Here is a 14,356-nt window from a genome sequence, read left to right on the forward strand (position 1 = left end):
AGCTAACCTGCAAGGATTCCTTCATTCTCCTTCTTTATTATTTCTAGACTCATAGTCATGTGCTGGTCAACAAGCCCAATAGCATGATTAGCCTCCTCCAATAATATCATTTTCGTCATCTCTAGAGCTCATTTGAATTTATTTATTTATTGTGAAATAAATTTTGTTATATTCCTAAATTCATGATCTATCTATTAGTGTAATTAGTTCGTATGGTTCTGCAATGTTTTATGGTTACTTATTAATTCTAGGTTGCTTGTTACTATTATGGTTATTTAGAGAATGAAATTTTTTGTGATGCATTGGTAGAAGTGCTAGCCCTAAAATTCTTTTACAGTAGGTTCATTGTATTATTATGTGCTCACTGTAATTTTTGTGGTCTTAGAATAGGTTGATAAATATGGTAGCTAGTGCACCTTGTTTTATCATCTATATAGTAAATTGATATTAACAATAAGGATGCCTTTAGTTGCTAAGATAATACATGAAATGTTTTATACCTGTTTAGTGGGGAATAATAGGTAACTTTGAGTATTAGTCATTAGAGTTAGCTTAGTAGCTTGGTAGATGTATTCTTATTTTAAGAGTTGTTGTTGCCGTATTACTAAGCGTTGCATCATCATTTCATACATGTAGATAACGAGTTGGTAGAGTTCGTGACTACGGGCGAGCAAGAGTATGATGAAGTCATCGATGAGTACGAGGAGGAGATCCTCGTGCAGGAGGACGCTCCAGAGCCACCCGTCACTGACTTTGCTGACACCGTGCCCACGGAAGGCAAGCCCCGGTGCATAACCCCTACTTTCTGCAGTTTAAATTATACTTGTGCATTAAGTTTCAAGGAGTTGAATGAAACCCACTTGCATATATATCTTTATCCTATGAGTCTTACTAGTATGACAGGATCGTGTAGATTGCTATGCTACAGGACTCCGGTAGAAGTCGAGTGATTGTCTGTCACTCGTGAGATATAGGAAATATGTTACTATATGATTATCACCTAGAATATATAAAATGGTGGAAACGAAAATTGTGACCAGGCAGGGATATGGTTTGGGTATTGGTGGGTGTAAGAAGTTGTGTCGCCGCGGAGACGGGTCATAGCTTGGTTACATCGTTTTTCCCTGTCTGATCGGTTAAGGACCGATCGTTGCATATGACTCTAGGCAGGTCACAGACTTATTATCCCGAGCACATACTTATGTATGGGCGTTTGGAAGACTTGTTGCTCTCTTGTCGTGGATCCGGCTCTTTCCGGACCGACTGTTAGGGTTTCTTTTGGTGGAGGAGGTCCTTGCACCGTACTGAGTCCGAGACTCAGGGGCGGGGGCTTGGAGTCCCAGTTTGGACGGGGACCTAGACACTCGGGACAGGAGAGTGATGGGTTGGTCCTGCTTATGCCCGGGGTACAAGCGGGGCGTGTGTTGTCGGGGTACCCAGCTGGGCGCATTGATTCGCGAATCGCCGGGCTATCTGGTACGGCTTGTCTGCGGTTTAGCATCATAGTAAGAACTGAAAGATGAAAGATGGAAAAAGGAAATCTAATTGCTTACCACCTGCTTGAAAGTAGCCCAGGTGCTTACATAGAATGGTTAGTTAATGAACCAATACGGCTACTAATAAAAATTGAATATAAGGACGCACGCTTAGTAATGCTTCCTGCAAATACAACCCACAAGCCAGATAGCCTTGCATATCCTTGGAGTCTTTTCTTTTCTCCTGTCGGGTAAGTCTTGCTGAGTACAATTAAGTACTCAGGGTTTTATTCTCCTTGTTGCAGGTGACAGATGGATGCTAGAGTTGACTCTTGTGTGTGGATTCCTCCTGGTGGGCTCAGCGAGGATTCCTTTACGCTACGATCATAGTTGTTATTTATAACTCTCACCAAATACTTTTATAAATAAAAGTTTCATAATCTATTGTCGTAGTGTATATATCAATACTTCATCATGCTATGAATAGATGTTTATTTCCGCTGTAATTCTGATCACTTGTTTATATTCCGCTGTCAATTTTAAATTGTTCATAACTCTGATAATATGATTTCATTCCGTTGTTATATTAATAATAAATGTTATACTCTGATGTACATGTAAAGTGATGTAAGAACTGGTTAAGAATGATGTAAGCTTTATTCTCTCATTTGTGATCCTGAGGGAAAAATGTGGATTTTCGGGTTCTCCCCTGGGGTGTGCCCGACGGAACCGAGTAATTTAGTGTTCTCCCTTGAGTACTTAGTATCTAATGGAAGACAAGCACTTCTGTAAGGCATTAAATTAGGCGGTTCTACCACAGCAAGCCCCGGTGCATAACCCCTATTATTCTGCACTTTATTTTATGCTTGTGCATTAAGTTTTAAGGAGTTAAATGAAACTCACTTGCATACATATATCCTTATCCTATGAGTCTTACTAGTATGGTAGGATCGTGTAGCTGCTATGCTATAGGACCTCTGTAGAAGTCGAGTGATTACCTGTTACTCGCGAGAGATATGAAAGATATTATTGTTGTTATTATTTTATTATTATCAAATGGAATATATATGGATGATAATTAGAGACCGGGCGGGATTGTACATTGAATTTGGACTTGGTTAGGCATCTGAGCAAGGCTCCGATTGCATTTGTACCGCCTGAGTCGATTGAGGACCGTCTGTTGCTGTGGATGGTAGTCTGGTCATAGACTTGTTATCCTGAGCACATACTTGCTTATGGGAGCGGAAAGACTTATTACTCTCTTATCATGGGTTCTGGCTCTTTGTGGACTGGCTTTTAGGGGTGGGTACTAGGTGGAGGTCTAAGCACCATACTGAGACCGGATCTCAGGTATTGGGGGCTTAGAGTCTAAGTTTGAACGGGAACTTGGACCTCGTGACAAGAGTGGAACCGGTTGGTATTGTTTGTGCCTGGGGCATATGGATGGCAACGGGCACATTACCCGCGGGTAGAGAGTTTACAAACCCGCACCCGCGAGGCAAACCCTGTGCCCGCACCTGCGCCCGCGACCCTTCACGGGCACGAAATTGAACTCGCACCCGTCACCTGCGGGCATAGTGTACCCGCCGGCACACTTGTGCCCGCCAGCCAGATCATAAATTCACAGTTCACAATCACAAACCTGTACAGATCACAGATCCAATGCACAACAGCATAAGTTCATAAATAACAGTTCACAACTATTGTTCAACATCTTAATAACAAGAGTACAAGTCAAATAAATATGGTTCAACAAGCACAAGTGACAAGTCTAGAAAAGCACACACGGCTCAAATCACACAAATATTGTTCACATACCAGATACAAATGAACAGCAAGCAGTCCATGGCAGTGTTCTGCTCAGGTTGGACACTGCTCCTAGGAGTCTCCATCACCAATGCAATCTGCAGTCCAACAACATGGCACAAGTTAACTACATATCACCAGAATTGAACCATACAAATTGAACAAAAAAGCTACTGACAATCACAAAAATAGCTACTGACAATCACAAAATCATTCATTCAATCTAGACAGAACACTGCCTATCACCTGATCACAAAATCATTCATTCATTCTATCTACTAAACACTGCAACCACTGAACAAAATCACCAAATCATTTATTCAGTCATAAAATCGTTCATTCATTCTAGACAATCACAAAATCACAAACTAGGCATGACATATCACCAGATCTGCATTAATCAATGGCAAGGCAGAAGTGTAGTTCATGGATCTATCATTCTACTGTATAGAGAATGAAGAAAAAGTGTGAGGACAGTGACTGACTTGGGGCGGCGACGGGAATGTAGGCGTCAGGCGGAGCGGCCTTGCTGGCAACAGGCGCCGGAGCGGGCGACAGGCGATGGGCGGCGAACAGGGTGGTAGCGGGGAGGTGGGCGACTGGGCGGGCGCCGGGCAGAGCGGTGGCGGCGGGGGGAGCGAGGGCGGGCGGAAAAAGTGGCGGCCGGCTTGAAGGGATGGCCGAGGGTGGGCGGCGGCCGGAGGGGAACTGGCGGCGGCGGCCTGGACGCGAGGCGTGGGAGGCTAGGAGCGGTCGAGCGGAAGCCGAGGGAGCCTAGTGTGGGTCTGTCACGAAAAATAACCCAGCAGAGGAAGATAAGCTAATTGCGTGCCCGGAGCAGGGTCAGCGAGGCGAGGGGTTAAAATCAGACCGTGAACGAGTGGCCACGTGGCAGAGTCAATGCGGCGGTGGAATGGGTCAGCGTGGGGACCGGGGGCACAGCGCGCCGGCAACCGGCGTAGTGGGCCTCTCGCGCTCACGTGGTGCGCAGATGCCTGGCGCTGGCGGTAGATGAGATGCTGGGATGCATGCATGCAGGACAGCAGGAGGGAGAGGGACCGGACCATCCTTTGCTAAAGCTGGAAGACCACGAGCGAGCTGGGTTGCAATATTTTTTTTTGGTCTTTCTTTTGCTGGCAAATTTGCTCGTAGCTTTGGAACGCGTTTCTTTAGTGATGATGCGGCCACATGACATGACGCATGGGGCCGCGCCCTGTTCCTTTTCATCCGTCAATCGAAGACAGGAGAAGAAATCTACTGTCAGCACCATCACGTGACCAAGTTGCATTGCACGTGCGAGACTGCCATCAGATAATAAGCCTGTGGATACTCTTCATATGAGCAGAGCATGAGCATCCACCACGGGACCAACGACGATCTTTGATGGTCTATGACATGCTGCTGCTGCTGCTGAACCTGAACGTCCCGAGAAATGAAATGGAAATCCGTCTCTAGACTGGACTCGACGAGAGGCATCGGCGATCGGACACGAAGCCTGCAAGGTGATCCAGACAAACTCCCAAATCAGCCCCGTGCCATCATCAACTTGATGAAGATGGACATTGGCGGGAAACGCTTGCTGGGCCCAACCATCTGATGGTCTACCTGCCGCATGGGCTACAATAGCCCTGCAGGACTTGCACGGGCCAGGCCCACGGATCGGACTGTGCGCCCTATCCTTGGGTCTGGTTGCATTCACTACCAGAAAAATGATTTTTTTTCTTGGTGGCCAAGAATTTCCTTGAGAGACCAAATCAAACCGGCAAGTAATATACTGTTTCCATGGCGGTGATAGTAATAATCCACAAAAAAAAAAAAAAACTGTACACTCTTTGACGGGTGGTGAGAACCTCTAACAAAATTGCGCTTTTTCTTGACCGTTTCACTAGGCCTGCAAGGAAATTGGACATTTTCCTGTTTGTTTCGCTAGTCCCCTATGGAAATTTGACATTTACTCGAGGGTTTTCAAGTTACCTTGGCGATTGGCACCCAAGAAAATATTCCACAAGTATTCAAATTTAATTAGGGCATGCTTATTACACTTGGACATATATATGAGATATATATGTATGCGTTTAAGTGTTTGTGTCCTGTTAAGGTTTAGTGTTTATGTCTTGTTAAGTTCACTAACACACAAATGACATTTAAACTTGCTAACTTCCTATATCACATAGAAGCATATGTGGCATAATTGTTTTAGCTTAATAAACATATAATCTGACATATATATCTTTGAGTGTCTATGTATATCTAAGGTAAGGGTTTATGCGTGTCTTGTTAAGTTCACTAACACATACATGACATTTAAACCTTGTTCACTTAAACACAGCAGACATATATGACACATAAACTTGTTGTGTTCACTTAAACATGTACGGCACTTAATTAAACTTGTTCGATTAAGTATACATGACATGCTTGCTACATTTAATTAAACATATGAAACTCAACTACCTTTATATTTTAGACTCTAGTTTTCGTAATGGATTAAATAGTTTATTACTTAATAATAGCCAAATTGTACCAAAACATCTAAATTGGCAGGAGAAGTTTGAAAGTGATAAATATTTCATTCCTCTTATGTGTATAAATCTTGTTAATTATATGTGTTTACATATATATAGCACTTTGTTTAGTTCGATTAAATTATTTGTATGCTCAATAATAAATCGATATAGTTCTATGTGCATTAAAAATGTGTAAATAAACATTTATAAATGATTCGTATGCCTTATAGTTTATTCTTTTATCTTATGTAAAAACAAATATTTTGTTAATAGGCACTATAAAAAGTCACAAGTAGCAGATATTAAAAAACACTAAGATTATTATAGCCCAAATCTGGGCTTGGGCCAGAAATCTGCTTTAGGCAGTGATGTCGATCCAACGACCGATCTTATGCCCACCTAAGCTAAACTCAGTATCAGGCTTGATTGACACGATCAAATAAAACTTAAAATTTGAAATTTCAAACAACAGTGTCCAGTCGTAAATACACGTTGAGGCATAGAAATTAGTGTGTCCGGTCATAAATACTTGTCTCCGAGCATAGAAAACACTATGTCATAAATACCTTCATCGTCGGCATGCATAGATATACAAAAGATGTGCCCTTCTTTCTGAAAAGATTGAAATTTGAATCATCGACAGTTGGTGTGGTCTTGTTCAGTGTGATAAAAGAAATGGTGTTGTAATAGTATAAAAATCAATGACCATGGTTGTATAGAAACACACGGTTGGCACCACTGGTTGTCTAGACCAAATTAAAGGGAGATGTGCTTGCTTCGGGTACGTAGACTTATGCCATGAGAGGTGCATATATAGTAACATTTAGTTTTTTTTTCATTTTTAGGGGGCATGTGCAGCCCCTAAGCACAATGTAGCTTCGCCCCAGCTGATGACAACTGAGGGTGGAGGAGTAGGGGGAGAGCCCTACTAGACGACGCTCTCTACAAAACGTATTCATTTCTTACGTCCCACGATAAGATACATTATTATGACATAAAGACTATATAAATGTCAGCCTTGTATGTGATTACTCCATCCAACAACTCTAGTGATATATATCTACTGCAAAGAAAAAAGATGTCAACCAAAATATTGGATTTCTAGAGGACTAAGAAGCCTACAATGTTCCACCTATCTATTTAGTAATAGCATGACTTTTTATCTTCTTTAAACCACCTTGATAGACCAAAGTCCGCGATTTTTGGCACCATCTAATGATTTAATAGTATATTTTGCGGTTAAGATCCCTGTGAATAATATGGTGCAGGTGGTGTAGATATTATACGCCCTCACAAATACCCTTTATCATCTATTATCGTGTGCTCTATTGGAACTTGCAAGATTTGTCTATGGAAAATATGCAATTGTCAATTAATTTAAGAAAGCAAGAGAACAAAGAAGTTAGGGTATACATATGGTTGATCCTAAAATTTTTACAGTGGCTTCATTGTATTATTATGTGCTCACTATAATTTTTGTAGCCTTAGACTAGACTTAACATTAGGGTAGTTAATTGTTCCTTGTTTAAATATACATTAAATCTTTAATAGAAATAAAGGCATACCATTGATTTGCGAAACTAGGTGATTGTTAGTTGAACTCAATACTTTGCTTGATGAGGATGATAGTTAGCTTAGTATCTTAGTCATTAGAGCTAGCTTAGTAGCTTAACATGTGTATCCTTATTTTAAGAGTTGATGTTGCCTAAATACTAAATTGTTGCGTCATCATCATCGCATGCATATAGAGAACGAGTTGGCAGAGAGTGTGACCACCGGCGAGCACGAGTTCGAGGAGATCGTCGAGAAGTACGAGGAGGAGATTCTCGTGCAAGAGGAGGTCCCAGAGCCGCCGCTGAGTGACTCAGCTGACACCGCACCTGCCCAAGGCAAGCCCCGGTGCATAACCCTTATTTATGATAATCATTGTATATATATGTTATGTGCATTTACGTTACAGGAATTTTATAGAAACCACATGCATATATATATGTATCCTATGAGTCTTACTAGTGCAGGATCGAGTAGCTGCTATGCTTAGATTTATCGATAGCGTGGGTAACTTATCGTTACTCACAAGTAGGTGAATACTACTATTACTCTCATAATAAAATGATGAAAGGAAAAATGGTGACCGGGGAGGGATATGGTATGGGTATTGGTGGGTGTGACGAGTTGTGTCCCGCAGCCACGTGGCATGGCTTGGTTACATTGTTTTCCCTATCCGTGTCGATTGAGGACCGTCCGTTGCTGTGGATGGTAGTCAGGTCACAGACTTATTATCCTGAGCACATACTTGCTTATGGGAGCGGGAAGGCTCGTTACGCTCTTGTCGTAGGTTTTGGCTCTTTCTGGACCGACTGATTGGAGGCGGGAAAGCTGAAGGTCTAAGCACCATACTGAGATCGGGTCTCAAGTGTGGGGGCTTGGAGTCCAAGTTTGGACGGGGACCTGGACCTCGTGATAGGAGTGGAATGGGTTGGTCTTGTTTGTGCCTGGGGTACAAACGGGGCGTGTGTTTTGGGGTACCCAGCTGGTATACATTGGTTCGCGAATCACCGTTTCCTTGAGACGATACGACTTGGCTATGGTCTAGCACCGTAGTAAGAACTAGAATATAAAAGATGGTAAATTGGTTCTGATTGCTCAACCCTTGCTCCGTGTCGATTGAGGACCGTCCGTTGCTGTGGATGGTAGTCAGGTCACAGACTTATTATCCTGATCACATACTTGCTTATGGGAGCGGGAAGGCTCGTTACGCTCTTGTCGTAGGTTTTGGCTCTTTCTGGACCGACTGATTGGAGGCGGGGAAAGGTGAAGGTCTAAGCACCATACTGAGACCGGGTCTCAAGTGTGGGGGCTTGGAGTCCAAGTTTGGACGGGGACCTGGACCCCGTGATAGGAGTGGAATGGGTTGGTCTTGTTTGTGCCTGCGGTACAAACGGGGCGTGTGTTTCGGGATACCCAGCTGATATATATTGGTTCGCGAATCACCGTTTCCTTGAGACGATACGACTTGGCTATGGTCTAGCACCGTAGTAAGAACTAGAATATAAAAGATGGTAAATTGGTTCTGATTGCTCAACCCTTGCTTGAAAGTAGAATAGGTGTTTATCTAAAATGGTTAGCTAATGAAGTAATCATGACTGCTAATAAAACTTGACTGTAAGGATGAACTATTAGTAATGCTTTCCGCAAACAAAAAGAAAACAACAAACCCATATTGTCTATCATACCCCTTGGAGTCAGGAAACTATTCCCTCTAGTCGGGTAAGTCTTGCGAGTACATTATGTACTCAGGGTTTATTTATCCCTGTTGCAGGTGTAGCTTGAGGAGTAGCTCTTGTGTGGAGGATTCTTCTAGTGGGCACAGATGGAGCCTTGTATTGTTTCTGTTAGACGTTTATTTCAATTTCACTGTTTAATTATCGCACTCTGAACCCTGATATTATAATAAATAATTTCTAAGAACTCTTGTTGTGTGAAATGGACTAAGTATTGTAAACTCGTACTCATTATTGGATTCTAGAGGTCAAACGTGGATTGTTTTGAGTTCTCCCTTAGGGTGGGCTCGACGGAACTATCCGATGTAGCTAAATTTTGGGGTGCTTAGTGTCTAGTGGAAGACGAATGCCTCCGAAAGCGTGTTATTTCGGGCGGTTCTGCTACAGAGGGTCTTCACTGACCTTGATGCCACTTTTAAGCATCCTTCCACCAGCATCTTTGGGAACCTCCCTCTCCAAACCAAAGTCCAAGATATACATCACCAAGGTCCCTTCTGCAGTCTTGGGCACCCAAGAAACGTTTCTACATGCAATGCGGAGCCTGACATAATCATCCAGATAGATCTCTGATAGATCTCTGATCTACATGAATTCCACTGACCCTGAACCATCCAGATTGCAGTACACCCTTAGCACCCACAACAGGAGTCCAAGGTTCTATCTTAATTTGAGCTTCATTCCTCATAGTCAGAAACTTGATTCTACTCCACGCAGTCACCATTTTGGCCGAAGGAAACCTCATAAGAAATTTGTCATCAGCTACTGGCCTTGCACGCCATCACCATGCTTCTGCTCCAATGAGATTCATGAACTCAAGCTCGACTTGTTTAGCATTCATAGCACCACTAACAACTAAAATAACAACGGTACTCGATTTCTCCAGAGCTACACGGGGGGCAATACACTCATCAATGTAAAAAAGCTCTAATCCTCTACTTGAGCAGCACAAAGTTTAGGTCCTACACTCCAAGGCACACAACTCTTGCAATCATAAGTAGAGTGATTGTTGAATCCACAAATCTCACACAGATTTCTATGACAACCCTTAGTAGAATGATTGAAGAAACTACATTTCTCGCAAGCAACACTATCACTATTCAGATCACCATGGGGCTGAGTATCAGAATTTGTATGATTCATATTACCTCCATCAGCTCTGACCTCACCACCAGACTTGCCCTCAGGAGCTTTTGGACCCCACTAAGGCTGCTTCTCATGCTTAGGATCTTTCCCTTCCTATTAGAGTGTCTTGCTCTTGTTCTTGATGGGGACGATCTTTATTATGCTTTTCTTCAACAGCTTCTTTGGCCGCATGATGCCCAGCCCCAGCGCCTGCTCCCTTGCGCTTCTAGGTGTTTAATCTTTCACCCACATGTCCACCACCCCTCCCATGTCAACCACCACCACCAAAACCCTCGCGCCCCTACCTAAAGCCACTATGGCGGCCATCCCCATGAGGCTGAATGGGCACCTTGACAATGGGGGCCGACTCGGTCCTCACCACCACCACAAAGGAACGAGGAGACAGATCTTTCCAAAGATGACCAACAAACTTAGCTAGGGTTGAGACAGTGGATGTAGTTGGATTGGGAAGGGGGAATGGGATCTAAAAGGACCTGATTGACTCGATCTACGTCTTTAGATTTGGGACGGTGGTGCTCTGACTCGGAGTCACCATTCACCTTAAGGCTACCCCGCATCAGATGCCCCGCACGTGTACCATCGTTCGAATGAGGCCCTAGGATTCCTGGCACAATCTGGACCTTGGGTGGTAACCGAAACCACCTGCAATTCCTGATTTGCCCTCCTCCTATTGGCTACACTTTTGAGTTCCGAGTTCTTCCCTCCAGATTATCTATGCTCTGACTTTTCTCATGTCTCGGCCATTGAAGTTGGATTGGCGCGAACTTAAGCTTCACAGTCTCATCGTCAATTTTGTCAAATGGAAAATCCTTCTCAGAAGCAATGTATTTGAACCACTTATCATCAGAATAAAAAGGCGGACCAAATTTCCTCTTCTTAGATTTCATCAGATTTACCTCCCTCAGATTGGGGAATTCATGCCTTCAAAAACGCGGAGATGCAGAGGAACCCCCATAGGGTCGAGGAGCATCCAAAAAAACCCTAGACCCCCACTCTTGTCGAAACGATGAGGCCATGATGTACCTCAGACTACTCGGACCACGTCAGAAGCGACACCCTTGCCATGTAGGCTCTGGCCTTTGCATGGCTACATCACGACTCCGCACATTCGTAGGTTCTGGCCCTTGCACAGCCAACGCGGTCTGATTACGCATGTAGACACACCGACTACTCCCCTCGGCCTTTATCAAAGCTCCATGCAGTATCGCTTCTTCGACCGGTCAATGATCTTCCCAAATCTGATCTGCCTAAGACCGACCAGTAATATAAGAACGACACCGTCTGGACTACTCGCTCCGACCGTCTGTCGCGTCGCAGTAATGATCCCCTCGGTAGAACGGCGCCATGACGATAGGCCGGAAATCTTGAGGGCTGGGCAATTTCATCAATGCCTACCAGATAACGTCATACGCCGCCGACCAGACGTTCAGACCAAAGATAAGTACCCTTTTATATTTAATACAACTTTTTCCTCACCATGTTTCTCCAATTATTATTTCTTCGATCATTCTCCACGTTTAATATCTCTGTGTTTAAGATGCTTCATTTATTCTCCATGCTTAAGATGCTCCACTTGTTCTCCATGCGAATTATCTTTAAGATATTCTCCACTCGACTCGTCGACCAGCCACGTTTTTACTCGCGGCACTCAGAAACGGTCCTGACCTCGACTTCGCTCCTACACATGCACGAGCCACGCTCTACGTTATGGACAGTCAGCAGCGGCTCCTTGGCGACGCTCTCTCTCTTACGCGTACATGGGTGTCGGCCACTCCGCGCTATAGAGTTTGAGCTAGTCGGGGCTGGTAATGCGATACAGAACCAACTGGAAGGAAGATACTCATATTTACAATATGAACACTTCTAGCAAACATAATGTTTATCCACTCTATTGCCTTCATCACCGAGTTCATATATTTTATTTTTACATCATGTAATACCCGTTCTACATATTGTATTGTAGGATCATCGTTCGAGTGGTCGCACCACCTAGCATTCGGACTTCTCCGCCGATCAACTGGTCGGACTGCAAGGTTCATGGACTTCATCGCCAACCAGTTGGTCGGACTATTCGGCGCTCACTTCTGTTTCACATTCACTTCACCGCCGACCAGTTGGTTGGACTGCTCGGCGTTCGCTTCATCACCGACCAGCTGGTCACATTGCTCGTCGCTTAGGCTTCATCGTCAGCTATGCTGGGGGCTCTTCGGCATTTGGATTCTTCGTGCAAGCGTCACCAGTCAAGCTGGGGACTCCCTTGGTGGTCGGATTTTGTTACGTCTCGTCGGTATGCTGTCAAGTTACTCTATGCTATTCGGATCAGGGTGCTGATCTTGAACAGCACGTCGGGGGCATTGATAAGTACATGGCAAATGATGCTGGCTATTTCACGTATCAACATTGGAATATCAAGCTCTTGATTTCTTTGACCCTGCTACAAGATTCATTTTTCATCTTCTAGCAGGCTTGGGGACTAAGTGTGTACACTTCACTTTGCGGTAAATATACTGTTATGCATTCTCAGCGATGCTAGGGACTGGATGCATTCTTGGCTACGCCGAGGACTGCTTATTTTTCTTTAAGACCCTGACACTAGGTGTATCATACACCTAATTTCAAGTTCAGGGACTATAGTGTGTACACTACACCTTGCGGTGCATGTACTGATTCTTCTTCATGATGTTTGGACTACGTCAAACTCGTCGCTTAATGCTTCTACTTTTCTCTGATGACTACGTCATCGGTGTTGTCGCAAATGGTACTTAAGTATGTACACTTCACCGACCAAGAATTTTCTAATTTTTATATTGAGCTCCTTACATCCTAATGATGAGCCTTACTTGGATCAGTCCGAGGGCAGCTAGCCAGTTAAAATGGTCGGCTCCCATTTTCACCGTCCATGTCACCAGTTAAACTGGCTCTAATTTTCACCGCCCAGGTCATCAGTTAAACTAGTCGGCTCCGATCTTCACCGCCCAGGCCATCAGTTAAACTAGTCGGCTATCATTTTCGTCGCTCGGATCATCAATCAAGCTGATCGGCTTCATGACAAACTGCTCGGACTTGATCAAGACGGCATCGCCAAACTGATACAAGGCGCTCGGGGACTAGCTGTAGGGGTATAACCCCAGGTACCCACGACAAGGGATATGGGTCGCACCATTAGGAGAGGTCCAGCCCATAAGATTCAAGACTTGCGCCGCACGGCACTGGTCGTCGTACTCCGCAAGGCTTCTAGAAGATATCTTGAAGATAGAGATAGTTTTGATCAGATATTGTAATCGAAATAGAATACTTACTATGTAACCGACTATGATACTTTCCTTGTAACCCTACCCCTCCAGAGTATATAAGGAGGGGTAGGGTCCCCTAGTCGGCATGGGCAATCCCACATCTCATCTTGTATTCCAGCAATACAAACCAATAGAGCACAGGACATAGCGTTTTACATCACATTGACAGCCTAAACCTGTATAAATCTTATGTCTTGTGTCCCTGTTACCATCTAGTTTCTGATCACGCACACCTCTACCAATCAATCTACCATCACGGGTAGCCCCCTCGGTGGACTATCGAGCATCTTTTGTCGACACTAGTGGACCCATGACTCTTGGCAGTGGTGGTTATTGGGCAGTCGTGGGTGGGACGGGAGAGTTTGCTTATGCACAAGGTGTTGTTAATAGAAGGGTGGTTCAGAGCGTGAACCACGGAGTCAATATTGTAGAGCTTGATATTCGTGTTGTGTGTCTGATCACCTCTGCAGAGTCAGTGAGATATAGTATTATTTGCCCCTCGTGTTCTATTATTTTCCTCATGTTCAGGCTTAGCTTCTAGCTAGCTCTCCCATGATTCATACACATACAAAAATGAGTTTGTCATTAAGATTCTAACATGATATCTATTGAGCTCTAACATTACATACATACATGATGGACATGATGAAATGGATGATCTAGACAACCAGGGTGACCCCGACAACCAGGGTGATCTAGACAACTAGGGATACCCTAACAATCAGGGCGATTCAGACAACCAGGGTGACCCCGACAACCAAGGCGATCCAGACAACCAGGTAGACCCTAACAATCAGGGCGATCCAGACAACCAGGGTGACCCCGACAAATAGGGCGATCCAGACAAC

The sequence above is a fragment of the Miscanthus floridulus genome, chromosome 13 (assembly GCF_019320115.1).
Source record: "Miscanthus floridulus cultivar M001 chromosome 13, ASM1932011v1, whole genome shotgun sequence".
NCBI classification, from domain to species: domain Eukaryota; kingdom Viridiplantae; phylum Streptophyta; class Magnoliopsida; order Poales; family Poaceae; genus Miscanthus; species Miscanthus floridulus.